Consider the following 14,115-nt stretch of genomic DNA (forward strand, 5'->3'; position numbering starts at 1 on the left):
GACGGCCAACACCGCGGTTCCTGGTGTGTCCGCTGTGCCGTGCGTGTGATCATTGCTTGTACTCGTACAGCCCTCTCGCAGTGTCCGGAGCAAGTATGGTGGGTCTGACACACCGGTGTCAATGTGTTCTTTTTTCCATTTCCAGGAGAGTATTTTAAACCATATGAAGAAATTGGATATTCTTTTGCCATAGAAGGGTTTGTGGAGCTGCATTCACAGAGTCCACATTGCACCGGATCCTATGAAAGCATTTTAGTCATGCGAATAGAAATGGAAATAATACTTCGGCACATGTCATGGACAAAATTTTAGGAATGTAATGGTGCCCTGAGATGCAACGTGTTGCATACCTATACCACCGACAGGAAAATACAACGAATCTTGGTTTTTTGCTGTCTTAATTCTTTTACCATGATGGTTGGACTGTATTTAACAAACTATGCCGAACTGAAAGTCCATTATAAGCACTTAACCCATACTCTAGATACGAACATCTGAGTTCAAACTCCTCTGTAAAACTTGGAATTGTGGGCATAATTTATTTCTAGAAATCGTAACAAACTTTTTATATCACACTGATTGATAACTGCTGAGGAACAATTGACACTTGCTAAGGGAAATCTGCCAGTTGCTCCGGAACAACCGACAATTTGAACGGAACACCCGACCAATGATAGTAAAAGGAATATAGAGGGATGGACATACTGCAGCGAATGTTCTGTATGCATTCGACAATTCACGCAGTACGGAGAGTGATGAAGGTTGTTGTCGAACCGATTGGTGCGACATTATGTGTAGTACGGCAACATGTCTCCAGGACGTCATTTGAGTGCTACGATCGTGGGCGCATAGTTGGACGGCTGGAAACCGGTCATAGTGGCAGTACTGTGGCCACAGTAATGGGTGAGCCCAAAAGAGTCATTTCGTGTTTACAAAAATTCACTGAATGTGGAAATGCTATGCGAAAGCATGCCGGTGGTCTTCGAGGAACCAGCACACTGAAAGAGCATCGATGTGTAGCCCTAGTGGCGAAAAGGAACGGACCTCTCATTCCTAGACAGAGAGGAGTGGAACAGTACCCCACAAAGACTCCTCAACTGTTTTGTAGGTACCATGAATAATAGGTGCAAAATTTTCATTAGTCCCCGTGCAGAACATATTCCTTACTGAGAGTCCGATATCGGCCTTTTTATTGAGAATCTGACCCGTCTCAGACATGAACGTTATTTATGTCTGTTATTCTGTTTCCCATGTGGTGAAATTCGTACCATTTTCCCCCAAAAACTCAAATGAAAGTATGTTCTTATTTTATCTCTCGGAACAAGTACAAGTTTTAGCTGCAGAAGCAAAATTTATATTTCACTGTGTTAAACAGTGTAATAGTTGTGTTTCTGTGGACTACTGCAGTAAGCTCATCTCACAGATGTTTCTTGATTCAAAAACTTCTTAAAAACATTCATGTGGAAACATAAAGATAACGAAAACCATTTCGTCAGTGTCAGGACTGTATTCAAAAGAGCGAACACATTTCAGCTGTTTAACGACTGTGTGAGAACAAATAGCAATGACACAAAATGCTGTGACTTCCTTCAATTCAAGTATTGTATTATTCGTGGTTTGACGCTTGACGCTTGAAACACCCGACATGCGCTGCTAGCGCACGTCCTGAGGCTCAGGCGTGAACCACATGCTGCCCGTAATAGCAGAAGAATGGCAGCAGACCGTATTATTCGTTTCGGACCTTTGATAAGTATGGAAGTGTGATTACGCATGTCAATCACATCGCGATTACGGGCAGCATGGGGTTCACGCCTGAGCCTCAGGACGTGCGCTAGCAGCGCATGTCGGGTGTTTCAAGCGTCAAATTCGCGTCTTAATATCTCGGGATGTAATGGGAATATTGCGATGCAATCAACGCCATTGTGTATGTGCTTTGTCATGCTATGGATTGCTGAAGAAGAAATATGGGAGGTCCATTTAAAAGAACATAAGTTTGTGTTAAAAACACATATGCTTTGGTTTTAGAATGTCTCCAAATATATACATTCATGGGCCCCAGCCCTACATTGATACCAGTGAAAGTCGTTTTCCAATAGCTGTTATTGTTCCAGAGATATTTTGGGTGGACCAGATAGCTGGGACACCCTGTATATACAAAAATCCTAGGCACCCTCGCAAACATGACTGTAGTCTATAGGCCATATTACTGTTACAGACTTCTAGGAATTGTAGAGGACAGTGTGTACATAACCTTTTGAATGGGAACCCATGTCCGTTTATCACTTAAGCTCATTTGCCTGCATTAAAACTTAAACACTGCGTGTTTATATTATTCTAAAAAAAAAAAAAAAAAAGAATCCAGCATACTGTACGTACAGAACAGTACTGATCCATTACAACAGTGGCTCGATATGGCGATCACCAACGTTGTTACATATATTTTATCTACGAAGCACGGTCTGGCATACACTCTCCATCCCACCAGACGTCTCTTCAGTTTCTAGTGCAGCGGGAAGAGCTCGTGCCAACAGATCTTCCTCTGTCTCTACAGTAGTCTCGTAAATCAAACTTAGCATGCGAGCCCGCAAGAAGTAGTCCATAGGAGTTGAATCCGGCGATGGCGGCGACCACGCAGTTGGACCACCTTGGCCTATCCATCTGCTGAATGTCTCAGAACCGCACTTGAGAAGGGAGGTGCTACACCATCATGCTGGAACCACATTTCCTGGAGGGCATTCTGCCTCACAACTTCCAGGAACCTGTCCAATATGTTTTTAGGAACATAAAGCATGCAGGACCAGTTAGCTTCAATGGAAGGAGCTATGGCCCAGTCACATGGTCGTCCACAATACCTGCCCACATATTAATAGTACAATCGGTGCTCAAAACCATGAACATGCGCGGCACGAAGGTTTTCGTCTGCCCAGACATGGCTGTTTCACGAATTCAGAACACAGTCTCTAGTGAACTTACATTTATCTGAATTCATCTGTGAACTGAACTCCACGTGGAAACAGAGGTGTGTCGATGCAGCAGTGCAGAAACCACCCGCAGTAGGCACCGCCTTGTGGAAAATCGGCTTGATCCATAGTGCCTACCCTTTGTAAGTGGTACGAATGTAATTGTTGCTCGCGCAGAACGACACAGACGATACTACTACTAACACCCACTGCATACACAACTGCTCAAGAACTCCTTGACGTTTTCTCTTCAACGTGATGCAGTACATCTTCAAATTTGAGCTTGCGGCGTTTCCGTGGAGCTCCACAGTTGCGCCTCCTCACGGTGAAGGTACCTATTTCTTGGAGCCGCTGCGCAAATTGGGCCAGACGTTTGTGCGATGGCGTGTTACGTTACGGAAATCGTTCGTGATACAGCCGACCAGTAGCTCTTACGTTACCTCGAGCTTCGCCATATACAAGGAGCACGTCTTTGTATTCCGAAAACAAGTACCGAACCATGTTTACTGTGTTGGAGATGCACAGGCCTCGAATAGGTCTCGCAGCAAGACAAACGTTAAGTGGCATCAGGTGGACGTTCGACTTAGTACACGTCATCCTGTCTACCCTATTGCTTAGCCGGGCCGTCTGGCAGAGCGGTTATGGGCGCTTCAGTCTGGAACTGCGCGACCGCTACTGTCGCAGGTTCGAATCCTGTGTGTTGTCTTTAGGTTAGTTAGGTTTAAGTATTTCTAAGTTCTAGGGCACTGATGACCTCATATGTTAAGTTCCATAGTGCTCAGAGCCATTTGAACCCTTTTTGAACCTATTGGTTACCAGGACAAGCAAGTCTGTGACTTTTCTCCTTCCCTTAGCAGATGTGGACGAATTACACATCTGAATTGAAACCATTCTAGAACGGATGATGATGATGATGATGATGTTTGGTTTTTGGGGCGCTCAACTGCACTTTTTTTTCACAGTCCAATTTTGCCACTTCACGATTGATGATGATAATGAAATGATGAGGACAACACGAACACCCAGTCCCCGGGCAGAGAAAAACCCCCAACCCGGCCGAGAATCGGACCCGGGACCTCGTGATCGAGAGGTAGCAAAGCTGGCCACTAGACATCGAGCTGCGGACTCCGAGAACGGAAACGGTACGCTTCTGGATGTGGGTTCCTAATCAGAATATTATGTACACACTCCATCTACAATTCCTAGAAACCATGTGGGATTAGCCGAGCGGTCTTGGGCGCTGCAGTCATGGACTCCGCGGCTGGTCCCGGCGGAGGTTCGAGTCCTCCCTCGGGCATGGGTGTGTGTGTTTGTCCTTAGGATAATTTAGGTTAAGTAGTGTGTAAGCTTAGGGACTGATGACCTTAGCAGTTAAGTCCCATAAGATTTCACACATATTTGAACTTTTTTAATTCCTAGAAGTTTTTAACGGGAATTTCCAAACACACTGTATAATAATTACGGATTTGTTATTACATTAGAGATTTTTTTATTCTCATGTTATTAGGTGAGACCAAACTTCTTAACACACGTTCTTGAGGTTAAATTTACCATTTGTTTCTACTTACGTTTTGTGACCTTATTAGTGCACATGTGCCGTCCTGGACTTTTACTTCTGCTTTGCGTACCCTGGGTGTAAAATTTTCGCTGTTTTACGAACATGAATCGACTTAAATACAGACATCACAACACATACAAAAGACGAACGAAAAACACAGAGAGGTAGTTGGCAACACTACATGTAGTAAACACACCACTTCAAAACACAATGAACAGTGGAAGTGAAGTGTTAGGTCCAAATGTGTTCGTAAAACCCCGAAAATAGGACAATCTGGTTATGTGGACGAACTAAGCACAACTCCAGGACGTCACATAGCGCTAATAAGATCATGAAACTTTAGTAGAAACAAATAGTAATTTAATCTCACGAACTCTGTGCTATGAAAAGTTGTTTCTCGCCTAGCAACAAGAGAATAGCAACAACTTGTAATAACAAACATGTAATTTGTTACGAAAAGAAAACAGTTTTCGCTGATTGTGAAACTGTGGTTCCCTGTCGCAGGTAGGATGGACGAGAAGCAGCAGCACAGTAAAAACCTGGTGAGGGCTCAATAACTTATCACTTCTTTACTGATTTATACAGCTTGGACTCCACCATGTAACAGGTCCGAGGTGACTGTGGACAGGCATGGAAATGAACACAAGTCTTTAATTAATCCATCCGACTCGTACCGTCATCTGAGCGCATCTCCGTATTCACGTAATATTCTGGAGGTGTGGTGAAAGGCGTAACAACGGCCAGAGGCACAGGGACACGATCTGCTATCTCTGTGGTATGCCTACTCAGCGTGCTGACTCGGCAGGGTACCACACGTGGCTTTCCGCAGTGCGGGGGAAGGTAGCGGCGGCAGAACGTAACTCTGAAACTGCTGACTGAAGAGGGCAGCGGGCTGCTGGCGGACTCAGAGAGCTGGCGAGTCAGCGGTCTGTGAAGGTGGCGGCAGCGTTCTGGCAGTCAGGCACATGTCCGTGGATCACGCTCCAACTGGGGCAAAGTTACGGCGAGATCTCCGATCGCGCGTCAGTAAATCTCGTAGTGACGACTAACACATGACGATCATGATGTACTCGGCTGAGCCGGGTTTAAATGCCTATTCCCACTTTCCAGTTCGCCGATGGGACAGCGTTTTGCTGTCTCTCGGAAACCATTTGGAACAGGGTCTTGTGTAATTGGCAGTAAGTCGGCTGTAGCAATAACCTGAAGGCTGGAAAATACTAGGTGATTGGCACGCGGAATTGTGACAACACACAAGCGAACACTCGGCAAGGGCGTTGACTTGCACTGGTTTCAAGTCCTGTTACAACTTCATCCTTTACAATTTCCTCCTACCTACGAAGGAAATTTGCTCCCGAACTTTGCTGAAATATGAACACTTTTATTTAGAGTCATTTAAAATGCGCATTTTCACCTCCACTTACGGTATCACTTTATCCTTTGCAACATATTCGCTTTTAGTCCTGCTAGCAGCTGCGTCACTTCGTAACGTGGGAAGGTAATGGGAATCAGGAGGGTCATTTCCCCATTCCAATATTTATACACTATGTGATCAAAAGTATCCGGACACTCCAAAAAACATACGTTTTTCATATTAGGTGCATTGTGCTGACACCTACTGCCAGGTATTCCATACCAGCGACCTCAGCAGAGACCAGAATGTGGCGCTCTGCGGAACTCACGGACTTCGAATGTGGTCAAGTGATTGGGTGTCACTTGTGTCATACATGTGTATGCAAGATTTCTACAGTCATAAACATCCCTAGGTCCACTGTTTCCGTTGTGAATAGTGAAGTGGAAACGTGAAGGTACACGCATAGCACAAAAGCATACAGGCCGGCTTCGTCTGTTGACTGACAGAGAGCGCCGACAGTTGAAGAAGATCGTAATGTGTAATAGGCAGACATCTATCCGGACCATCCCACAGGAATTCCAAACTGCATAGGGATCCACTGCAAGTACTATGAGAGTTAGGCAGGAGGTAAGAAAACTTGAATTTCATGGTCAAGCGGCTACTCATAAGCCACACATCACGCCGATGAATGCCAAACGACGCCTCGCTTGGTGTAAGGAGAGTAAACATTGGACGTGTCAACAATGGAAAAAGTTTTGTGGAGTGACAAATCACAGTACATAATGTGGCGATACGATGGCAAGGTGTGGGTATGGCGGCCGGCCGGGTTGGCCGAGCGATTCTAGGCGCTACAGTCTGGAACCGCGCGACCTCTACGGTCGTAGGTTCGAATCCTGCCTCGGGCATTGATGTGTGTGATGTCCTTAGGTTAGTTAGGTTTAAGTAGTTCTAAATTCTAGGGGACTGATGACCTAAGAAGTTAAGTCCCATAGTGCTCAGAGCTATTGGAATCATTTTTGTGGCTATGGCGAATGCCCGGTGAACGTTATCTGCCAGCGTGTGTAGTGCCAACAGCAAACTTCAGAGGCGGTGGTGTTATGGCGTGGTCGTGTTTTTCGTGTAGGGGCTTGCACCCCTTGTTGTTTTGCGTGGCACTATCACAGCACAGGCCTACATTGATGGTTTAAGCACCATCTTGCTTCCCACTACTGTAGAGCAATTCGGGGATGGCGATTGCATCTTTCAACACGATCGAGCACCTGTTCATAATTCACGGCCTGTGGCGGAGTGGTTACACGACAATAACATCCCTGTAATGGACTGACTTGCACAGAGGCCTGACCTGAACCCTACAGAACACCTTTCGGGAGGTTTGGAACGCCGCCTTGGTGCCAGACGTCACCGACCGACATCGATACCTATTCTCAGTGCAGCACTCCGTGAAGAATGGGCTGCCTTTCCCCAAGAAACTTTCCAGCACCTGATTGAACTTATGCCTACGAGATTGGAAGCTGTCGTCAAAGCAAAGAGTGGACCAACACCATACTGAATTACAGCATTACCGATGGAGGGCGCCACGAACTTGTAGGTCATATTCAGCCAGGTGTCCGGATACTTTTGATCACATAGTGTATCACAATCCCTCTAACAACACGAACAGAGGCCTCATATATAACGTAAATTCATATCTCATATGTACAGAAATACTATGACACGCAATCTGGTGTTAACATTAAACAATCAGGCACTTCTTGATCTGTTGTTGTTGTTGTTGTCTTCAGTCCTGAGACTGGTTTAATGTAGCTCTCCATGCTACTGTATCCTGTGCAAGCTTCTTCATCTCCCAGTACCTACTGAAACCTACATCCTTCTGAATCTGCTTAGTGTATTTATCTCTTGGTCTTCCTCTACGATTTTTACCCTCCACGCTGCTCTCCAATGCTAAATTTGTGATCCCTTGATGCCTCAAAACATGTCCGACTAACCGATCCCTTCTTCTAGTCAAGTTGTGCCACAAATTTCTCTTCTCCCCAATCCTATTCAATACCTCCTCATTAGTTACGTGATCTATACACCTTATCTTCAGCATTCTTCTATAGCACCACATTTCTAAAGCATCTATTCTCTTCTTGTCCAAACTAGTTATCGTCCATGTTAATCTCTACGCACAATATCCTGTTAATTTAACACTATGAACTAGCAGCTAATGAAATTTATCTTCAAACATATCATGAAAATAGCCTGATTTTTGTGCTAGTGGGTGACATGGTGAGTTACGTGTTATACAATCACTCGCGCTTGGGTTACGAAATAATGGAAATACTGTCGTAATTTACCAGCTTCATCAACATCTACATCTACATCTAAATGGATACTCGGCAAATCACATTTACGTGCCTGGCAGAGGGTTCATCGAACCACCTTCACAATTCTCTATTATTCCAGTCTCGTGTAGCGTTCGGATAGAACAAACACCTATATCTTTCCTTACGAGCTCTGATTTTCCTTATTTTTCCGTGGTAGTCGTTTCTCCATATTTAGGTCAGTGTCAACAAAATATTTTCGCATTCTGGGGAGACAGTTGGCGATTGAAATTTCGTGAAATGATTCCATCGCAACGAAAAACGCCTATCATTAAATGATGTCCAGCCCAAATACTGTATCATTTCAGTGACACGCTCTCCCCTATTTCGCGATAATACAAAACGTGCTGCCCTTCTTTGAACTTTCTCGATGTACTCCGTCAGACCTATCTGGTAAGGATCCCACATCGCGCAGCAGTATTCTGGAAGAGGACGGACAGTCCTGCCTCAGTCGCAGATCTCTAGGTCGTTTCTGCAGGAGGAGGAGGAGGAGGATGGGGGTGCGGATCAAAATTTGTGCTGATTTTCAAAATATTAGGGGAGGAAATATATTTTGTAGTTTGCATCATGACAGATTTTGTGCCATCACTGCTTAGTATGTCTGCTACTTTTACTTGTAAGTGCTCCATTGCCATATTTACACCTTTCTTCGCACTTCTCCACAAACTTAACTTTCTTTTACTCTCTGTTTTCAAGTGCTACAAATATCGAGAGTTTTAATAATAATAGCAATAACATATTCAAAATGTATTTCACAACAATAATAATTTCTTTATGCACTAACCCAAAAAATCGCAACACCAAGGAGTTGTGCGACATAAACGGAAGTTCGTAGCCGTGTTTCCAGATCTGAATGATGCCGTCTATGCAGATTTCGCGCCAGTTGCATGAGACTGGCGCTAATAGCACCACTGTGAGAATGCAGATTACGTTTGCTTTAGATACATTCTGTAACGGTCTCAGGCATTAGTTCCCTTTGAGATTGAACGTGATGATTTGATGTTAGACAAAAATACCTTTAAGGCGACATAGACGTCATTATCAACACCCCACTGAGTTTGAACGAGATCGTGTGAAAGGGTCACGAGAAGCTGGATATTCGTTCTGCGATATTACTGAAAGCCTTGGCAGGAATGCAGCCAATGTACATGATTTCTGGCAGTGGTGGTCAGGATAATGTACTATCGCAAGAGAACCGGGCTCCGTATGGCTACATGGCACTACCGAGAGGGAAGACCATCATGTTTGGCGTATGGCTGTGGCGCATCCTACTGCATCTGTCAACAGCAATCTCAGCCGCAGTTGTCGGCACAGTGACACAACTACTGTTACAAATCATTTACTTCAAGAACAGCTCCGAGTCAGGAGTCCTGTATCGTGCATTAACCAGTGATCTTGTAATGTTAATCACTTAAATGTGTTACCTAGACAAATGCATTCCTGAAATTTCATTACTCTACATTACTTAATTTTTTGTGTCGTGATTTTTTTTCGTCATGGTATTTGTGGTTAGTAAATGCTTTAGCATAAATTTCCAGATACTACTAAACAGAGAAAGGCATGCAGTTGATTTAAGAATTATGTTAACAAATTATGAGAACATCATAGTCTACACGATATCGAAGAGCGCACCCACCATAATGAATATTTCACTTCACACTATCACTGTGAACACGGATCTGCTAAGTGAGAATTTGAAGGAGGAGAAGTGTTGTCCCTTTCAGTTGTTTCTACATATACTTGAAGCCGGCCGGTGTGGCCGAGCGGTTCTAGGCGTTTAAGTCTGGAACCGCTCGACCGCTACGGTCGCAGGTTCCAATCCTGCCTCGTGCATGGATGTGTGTGATGTCCTTAGGTTAGTTAGGTTTAAGTAGTTATAAGTTCTAGGGAACTGATGACCTCAGATGTTAAGTCCCAAAGCGCTCAGAGCCATTTGAACCATTTCAACCACATACTTGAGAGAGATAAGGGTTTACCTTTTTGTCCATTTTGAAAGACGTTTCTCGTTCTGTCTTAAGTTACTGTACTTCCTGTGGTTAACTGATTCCACCTGCGAACTCATGAACTGTGTCGTGTTTGTTGTTGGTAGCTCATACAGTCAGCCCAATAGGCTGATCGTCCACGGGAGCTAGCCCTCAGGCACGCCACTCAAAAAGATTTTGTGTCAAACTTGGCTTGTAATTTTCTAGAATATCCTGTCAATTTCGACATCCTTACTTTCACTTCTGCTTTATTTTCTTAAATTTGGTTAAATTTTTTGGAACTGAATGTATGTAATATATACATGCATTTTTTGTTAACTGTTCTTTGAGAGGTCCCGGCGGAAATTCGAGTCCTCTCTCGGGCATGGGTGTGTGTGTGTGTTTGTCCTTAGGATAATTTAGGTTAAGTAGTGTCTAAGCTTAGGGACTGATGACCTTAGCAGTTAAGTCCCATACGATTTCACACACATTTGAACTTTTTTTTTGTTTTTTGAGAGATCATGAACCCTCGATCCCCCTCCACTTTGGATTTGCATCTGCCTTGTTCTCTGCTGTCAACCTAGCACCGCCGTTCTGTCTGAGCAGACACAGACTCCACAGTTCACGACGAAGCAATATTTATCTCTTAATGCTCGTGTCATGAAATTTCTCTCTTATGTCCATCGTTATTTATCTATATGGTGACTGAAGACTAAACTTATCGTCCTACAGAAGAGGGTCTAATTATAGAAGGCGGTCAGCGGTCGATGTTGACGACAAAATAGGCCCGGTGAGTGACGCCAAGCAGGCTGGTGACGTTCTGCCGCTGCCACCGCCCACTGCATTGAACGACTCCCAGCTAGTCCCGTCATCGCCCACTAGAACTCTCTCTCACCTCTCGTCCCTGTATTTCAACAGTTACTGGACAGAGATACCGCGGCCCGAACGCTTTTTAATTTTTTTGTACTCTAGACAAGACACTGGAGACTTGGGCGGCCTTTGGATTTCTATACGCATAGGGTCTACTGTACGATACGACCTTCAGCACGTTATGGGATAAGGAAGCAGCCAGACGCTCATCGAATGTACACGCCGGATCAACGACCATTTGTCTGCTGCTGCAACCAGACGGGGTGTAGTTTTTAGCTGGTTTTCCATGCTCGTTTTGGCAAATGACGGGGTGGTTCTCAATCTCCAGCTCACAGAGCCCTGTACACAAACAGTTAAGGCACTAGTACATACAGAACGAAGTTTATAAGATTGGTTAACCGGAAAACGCATACGACTTACCTACCGGTCAGTGACGGTAAGACTGACGCATAGCTGCAAAATAAACATTTACAAAATCATGAAATAGAAATTAAGCCCATAACTACAATACAATGTTTCGTAGAATCAGACGAAGAAGAGAAAAGAAATAAGAGTGTCGAATGAGCGTGACATCTCATCACACATACTCTGCAGTCCACTGGATAGAGCATGATGGAGACTATTTTCGTTACTTATCCTCCCTTTCCTATTTCTCTGGAGAATTGAGCGTGGATGTATATGTCCTAACCGTTCTTGTACATTAGAAGAAGCAGCAGAACCATTTAACAGTCTATTTCTAATGCGAGTCACTGAAATGACACCGATAGTGTTACGGGGAAAAAATAAAAAAAAAGAGTTGTACGCAGGGAGCACCACCCTATGTGGTCGAGGTCGTTAATGCATGCTTGTGTGGTTTCGCTTCACATCAAAGTGGCTTTTTCAAACTCTCTTAATGCATAGTAAGGGAATAAGAGTTGGTGCTGGTATACAGGCTGTGATAGCCAGACTTCTCCGTGTCAATAAGCTGTGTTAAAATCCAAAGCTTCCTGTAGTGTCCCGCGAGTGGAGGGCTCGTAATACTGTCGATGCCGAGGACGTTAAGCCCAGTGAGAGATGCTATTCGAGAGGAATAGGCTGTGCAGCGTCACTCGGATTCCGTCTCTCTCTTCTCTCACCATCATCAACCACATCAACACAATACTGATACTTCACGTGTACGAAACACAGTATACTAAACAGATACATTGAAAACGCAACTCTCACACTTCGCAAAAGGAATGGTGCTGCTATTCGCCAGGAAAGAAAATCTTACCAATTAGCGTTTGAAACTACCCTTAAAGGTCCCCCAGTCAACAGTACCATGGGAACCTATCTGTTGTTTCTGTTGGGTTTTTATACTCACTGAACTGACGAGTTACAAATCTATCAACAGGCCTCTGGAAACCTTCAATCTCTTCATCCATTTCAATCTGGTTTTGATTGCAAAAAGTCAAACAGTACTCCAACAGCCTTATATGTAGTTTTCTTTGTATCTGTACTACACTTTTCCAGAGTTCTCATAATAGTTTCGTTCCACCACTTAGCCACTTTACTAGTCATTCTGTGTCCGTCCTACTTCATGTCGATTAAAAAGTATCACGGCTACAAATTTAGTCAATGTGAACAAAGATTTATCCCGTTATTCATGTGCTTTACCTTTTATTCGTCAAGATGTGATGCAAACTGCGTTTTACTATGCCGTGCTGTGACTTCCTCCAAGTCGTTTTAATTTCCTTGCTGTTATTCGACGAGGATACGTTACTGTATGCAATAACTGGATGTCAACATCGCTAAAATAATTTATTGATGTTCAGTTTTACTTGACACAAGCTCACAATTCGAGATGATTATGAATCAAACTTTTTGATTTGCAGTGCTACATTTCTGAAATCTGAGGACCATTGTGGGAAATATACTTCATGGACAAGAAACTACAATCTAAATACTATATATCTCACTGCCAGTTGTTGCGAACAGGGCTTTTGCTTGTTGTGATATGCTGCCTGTAGAGGTAAGGGTTATCTATACTGTGTATTAGGAAGGACGTTCATCCACAGCAATAATTGTCACATTGTTTGTTATTGCTGAGTGCAAATAATCGCACTTGGAGTAAGCAATATCAAATGGCTTCGAGTGTCATTTAGCGCCTAATTTCCTTTAGTCTATCGACACGTGATTTTCTTCTTCTTTCGCAACAATATCACTTTTAGTAAAAGTGATATTGCTCTTCTTTGGTCTCAATCCCTGAAAATGTCAAATATTGTACATTCCCGTCTTACCTCTCTTTCCATAACATTAAACTAAAGAATTCCAGCATTTGCTTAGGGCATCTCTTTGGATTTATTCTCTTGGTGTGTGTTATGAGTTTGCTCCGTGTTTTCTTATGTCGCGCTGAACTACTGTGACATTTGCTTCCTACGTTACTGCCGCGCGGTCTAGGGCAACTTGTCACGGTCCGCGCTGCTTCCCCCCTCGGAGGTTCGCGTCCTCGCTCGGGCATGGGTGTGTGTGTTGTCCTTAGCGTAAGTTATTTTATGTTATATTAAGTAGTTCGTGAGCTTAGGGACCGATGACCTCAGCAGTTTGGTCCCATAAGACCTTACCACAAATTTCCAAAATTTCCTACGCTACTTCTTAGTCTGAAATGTCCTGGTCCCAAATTCCTGGACTCGCATTCGCGAGGACGACGGTTCAATCTCGGGTCCAGACATCCTGATTTAGGTTTTTCGTGATTTTCCTAAATCACTCCAGGCAAATGCCGGGAGGTTCCTTTGAAAGGGCACGGCCGACTTCCCTCCCCATCCTTCCCTAATCCGATGAAACCGATGACCTCGCTGTCTGGTCTCCTTCCCCAAACAACCCAACCCAACACAAATTCTTGCAACTAACTTGATGTCTTCAGTATCCACATTCCTATTCACACTGGAATTTCTAATGCATAGCAACTTTCAGAGTTCTGATCTTGAAAATATGTTGCCCGCAGCCTTAAAAAATTTCGTAAAAGAAGACATTGTCTGTTGAAGTCTGTACCTTTATATCATTTATTTATTATATGAATGACCAATTTCAAATA

The sequence above is a fragment of the Schistocerca gregaria genome, chromosome X, assembly GCF_023897955.1.
Source record: "Schistocerca gregaria isolate iqSchGreg1 chromosome X, iqSchGreg1.2, whole genome shotgun sequence".
NCBI classification, from domain to species: domain Eukaryota; kingdom Metazoa; phylum Arthropoda; class Insecta; order Orthoptera; family Acrididae; genus Schistocerca; species Schistocerca gregaria.